We start from the raw sequence: 4994 nt of genomic DNA, 5'->3' as shown, positions 1-4994 counted from the left end.
GAAAGTGGCAGGGGCATAATTCTTTCCACAAATTTAAAATATAAGTTCACTGTGCTGGATGGGAATCACGTAAGGCCAATTCACTCTGCACCGACAGACAGCAACAGACACTTCATCGGATTTTGTCAGATCAGTGTGTTACCCCAGTCGGCATCTGTCGGACATGTTGAATCAACACTTGTCTGGTCATGGAATGACTGAGAAGTGACATACTGTAATCTGGTGATTATGCGGGTCGGTTGGCGTCTGTTGGTGCTGTGTGAATTGGCCTTTAGGCCCTGTCGAATCTTTTTAAAACGAATCTTAATACCAGGTGTAAACAGGGCCTTAGAGGCCATTTTCATGAATACTGTTTTGTATTTTGTATATTTCCCTATATAATGTTTGTATAGGTACAAATCCCAAGCTTTGATAAGTTAGATACACTATTATCTACCATACCATGGAAAGTAGGTAGAATTAAACACGTCAGATACCTAATTGTAAAATGGGGATTTTTTGGTCTGTGCCGTGTTTACCTAAATTTGACAATTTAAAAATGTCTGGAACAAAATGTACTCAATTATGCTGTTAAGGGTATAATCATTCTGTTTGAATAATTTCAGATGAAGATATTGAGTGAATGCATCACGTTGCGAAAAAGCAATTGTACCTGCACATCCCATTCACCCTCTTCCCAGCATGCACTCTGGCATGAATAACCAGAATAGCTGTATTGTATAATTATTTTGTTTACACTGTTGTTGTTGATTTTGCGTTGTGATGTCAGGAAGTTTGTTCATCTACTTAAAATGATCTGTTAGTTAATCTTGTTGTTTCATGCAAATTGTTGATCGCTGTGTTGGCAAGAGTGTTTCCATGAATGGTTTAAGTCTCTCGTTACTCATGTGATGAGTAATCATGTGACATTTTCAAGAAGCAGTTTTTACTTTACATTTCTTGAGATGAGAGAAACATGAGATGAACAATTTAAAACAATATAAACAAAGGTAATTTCATTTAATTAAGTTTTAGATTTTGTTATGATGTATTTGCAGTATCTCTTTTTTTTTTTTTTTTTTAAGCAGCTCATTTGATTGATATGCTCAATTTAAAACAGTTGCCATTTTAATTTAATTTAATTGTATTTTATTTTATTTCTGGGTGAAATTTTCAGCTCTGTTCCCATTATGGGTTACTTCTATTACATTTTGTACATTTTGAAAAATTATTTTTGATGTTTGTGATTGCTAGAAAATCACACAAATTTAAAACTGTGTTTAGACATGTTCTTATTTTTAATAAATTGAGTAATAAATAAATAAAATGGCTCATCTAATACAATCAATATTTTTTTAGGGTTAAGGCCATCTTTTTACTGACCTTTTCTTCTTTTTATGATCTATTTTGCACCTTATTCTTGAAAAGTGCATGCCATGGTCTGTTGGGTTTTGCCTTTCGAAGTGATCGATACATGTGTGCTGATATGAAACATATGTTGATGTGATGTTCCTGTTTGTAATATATTTAAGTGTGTCTGCTGCTCACATTTCAAAGTTATGGAAATGACAAGGTCATGAGGCTGTTGAGAATAATCAAAAACTTTAAAATTCTTTATACCAAAGTTGGAAATTTCATCACCGTTTCCCATCGGTACTGAAAGACATTTCAAGGGTATGAATGAATGTCGGAGAAAAGCTTTCCAAGCTACAACAGCAACAAATATCAGAGAACTGGCCATGAACTGGCTTCAAAGACTATCCCTCAAAGAGATGCTGTGTTTGACAACACCATGTCTGTTTTTTCAAATCCATCTTTTTGATTGACAGTGTCATCACTTTGAAACACAAGTAAGTCATTACTGGAACATGTCATCTCACCCAGCAGCATATGTATGCATTTATACGAACACATTATTTGCCCAACCCCCCGTACACTAAGTCCTTGTATCTTCCTGATGAACTGTTTTATTCTCGTGAATCTTGGGTATTTTGATGGACTCAGAATAGGAGGATTACTTTGAAGAGGTGTCATGGATCAATAGGTTTTGGTCAACTCATTCTTAATGGTTGCGACCTATTCCACAAATCACTTTTCAAATAAACCAAGGTGCCAAGTACATCAAAACAGTTTCGATTTGTAGTAATTAAATGTCTTTATTATAGGGATTAGATTAATTAATTAAATAAATGTCTTTATGATAGTCCACTTTAAACATTCTACTAACTATAAGTAACTACAATAACTAACAATAACTTTGCAAATACATTTCAACCAGTCATTAGTAGACTATAATAACTGCTAACATTTTATTTTGATGGTTCGCCAACAGACATTATACTGACTATAAGCAAGTACATATCAATTTAGTCTACTAACCCTAACCTAACAGTCTACTAATACGCTAATGAGAGTTAGTTGACTTGTAGTTTCAAATTAATGAGTGTTAGTTGACATTTAGTTGCAAAGTTACCTATAGTTGGTAGAATGTCTAAAGTGAACTTTGGAAATAGAGTGTAACCAGGAATTCTTTATAATTGTCTATTTTACAAACAGTTTGAGGTGTAAAGTGAATATTAAGTTCTGTATGAGATATTCATAGTGACATTTATTGTAAAACCCTGTTTTTGCTTATTAAATGACCATTTCTAATTGTCCATGCATATGGAATCTCACAGCATATGACATGCACTATGCAAATGATATAGCATTAACTTTGTTAAATGTATTATACTTTCTAATTAAATTGTATTGTGTGTTCTCATCTTTATATTTGTTGTGGATTCCAAAAGGCTCTTGTCCAAATCAAGTCCTAAAATCATGGACTCTTGATATTTTCCACAATCCCCTTAACAAAAGCTTTAATTTGAAATGTCTCTTGAATGAACAATATCAGCTAATTTCATGATGGCAGAGTCAACCCATCCTCAAGCCCTTATCTCTCTTTTACAGCCACTCATCCGCCTCTTTTCATCAGTTTGAATAGGCACAATTTGTTTTTCTGTTGATTTATTTGTTTAATTTAGCTTATGAACTGCTGCATTATCCAAATATTCTGCGCTGGGAAGGGATCCCAAGTTCTGGAATGCCATTTACATTGATTCCTTAACTTCAATATATCATAATGCACAGTCTGTTTTAACTAAATTGCTGTATAAACCAGAGCTTGGGAGTACCTAAAATAAATAGCAATTCAACTCAACAAATCTTAGTAGCATGACAATAGTTCAACTGTTTTCAAAACAGTGTGTGTCTTTGACTGACATTGCAGGCACCACACAAAGGTTGTTCAGCATATGTTTTAAGCATTTATTCCTAACATTTCATGGGGGAAAATAATCTTTCTTGCTTTGTCTTTTGATTGTGCAATGACAGCTAAATAATATCGTTACCGGAGTCCACCTTATATTTATAGGCACATTCTGCCTTCCATGATCAGGTTATTTTAAGTCTCATGTAGTCACAGGGTTCAGAAACTAGAGTTTTGAGTACTCAACATCCAATCATCCGGGCCGTATCTCAGCAAAGCTGACACTAATGCACCGTCGGATGAGGAAAGTGACACATGATAGACCGATATCAGCATGCCCCCAAGCTAAGATTGTAGGGGCTCAAGCGCAGACAGGTCTGAAACGGGCCAAACATCCCATAATTAGATCTGCGGGTTGAGAAGGAAATGGCCTCATCGTCTGATCGGATAACTGGAGAGCATGGCCGAGAGATTAGAGCCGTGTAATGGTGCAGCCATCTCGCTTAACACAAGCAGCCGAGCTGTGATAGACTTGCCAGTCCGATCAGATAGCATCTCATAAACGGTGCCACAGATGGCAGCGCTAGAGGTGAGGATTGCAAACTGATCGGAGACATGCACAGTCATGTTGGGCCTGTTTCATTAAGAAATCTGCCACGGTGAGACGATGCATTGCCTAATCTCGTTCGCTGAGTATGCTTAAAAGGTTTATGAACAGTGATTGCTTTGGCTTCTTTGAACTGCCTTGCTAAATGGCTTGAGCTTTTCTAGCATCGTATATTCTGTATTATTTTATAAGGTGCAAAAGTCATGGTAATTAACTGTCCACTATGGTTCAGCTGCAAACTATTTTTCATTGACCTTTTAAGATGGCCATGTACATATGATTTTGATGTTTGTTTTCGATCATTGTCCTGATGGAAGACCCAACCACAGCCCATTATAAGATTTCTAGCAGAGGCGGCCAGGTTTAGTTTTTTTTATCTGTTGGTATTTGATAGAATCCATGATACCATGTATCTGAACAAGATGTCCAGGACCTCAGGCAGAAATATAGTCCCACAATATTAAAGATCCAGCAGTATATTTAAACGTGGGCATGGGGTACTTTTTATCCATGTGTGCACCAAACCCATCTGGTGGTATATAGGACAATCATCAGGACGATATAGACACACATGGGAATTTTCAATGCTTTAGCCATTTTCTTACAGCCATTTTCTATTTTGTGAAGCTCAACAATCTTTTGCTGCACATCAGAACTATATTCTTTGGTTTTACTCCTTGTGATGGATGATTAAGGGAATTTGGCCTTTGTATTTCCTCATGTTTATACTCCTGTGAAAAAGAAGTCATGGCAGGACAACTTCATGTTCCTAGTCACCCTGGTGGGCTAAAAAATACTTCAGAGATATTTTACGCATAAGAATTTCTATAATTGTGGCCAGCATGCATTGGAGAAAAAACATTTATTTCATAATGTGCATTTCTCTCCACTTTTAATTGTTTTACTTCAATGAAAGGTTAGAATTTTGTGAATTTTTAAAATTAAAGATTAAAAGAATAAATAGAGATTTATTTTCACAGCCATCTTTGCTTATATTTACCAAGGGTGCCAATGATTCTGGAGTTGATTGTGTATCTCTCTCTCTCTCTATCTATCTATCTATCTATCTGTCTGTCTATCTGTATATATTACAGGGATGCTATGGAAGGTTCAGGGAGTGCATGCATCCTGTTAAAAAAAATAGCTTGAAATCTACGA

General features: G+C 35.7%; 1 long non-coding RNA gene across 1 annotated transcript in view; it reads left to right on the top strand.

Annotated features, from left to right (window-relative positions):
• The window catches only part of LOC127523516 (uncharacterized), an 8822-nt gene extending 6284 nt beyond the window's left edge, over window positions 1-2538 (top strand). Inside the window, exon 3 of the long non-coding RNA XR_007932888.1 lies at window positions 606-2538. This is a non-coding gene — a long non-coding RNA (uncharacterized LOC127523516). The remainder of the gene's footprint in view (window positions 1-605) is intronic.
• Window positions 2539-4994: the final 2456 nt, after the last annotated feature.

This window comes from Ctenopharyngodon idella, chromosome 12, assembly GCF_019924925.1.
Source record: "Ctenopharyngodon idella isolate HZGC_01 chromosome 12, HZGC01, whole genome shotgun sequence".
Lineage (NCBI taxonomy): Eukaryota > Metazoa > Chordata > Actinopteri > Cypriniformes > Xenocyprididae > Ctenopharyngodon > Ctenopharyngodon idella.
This window is presented reverse-complemented; position numbering and strand designations above follow the sequence as displayed.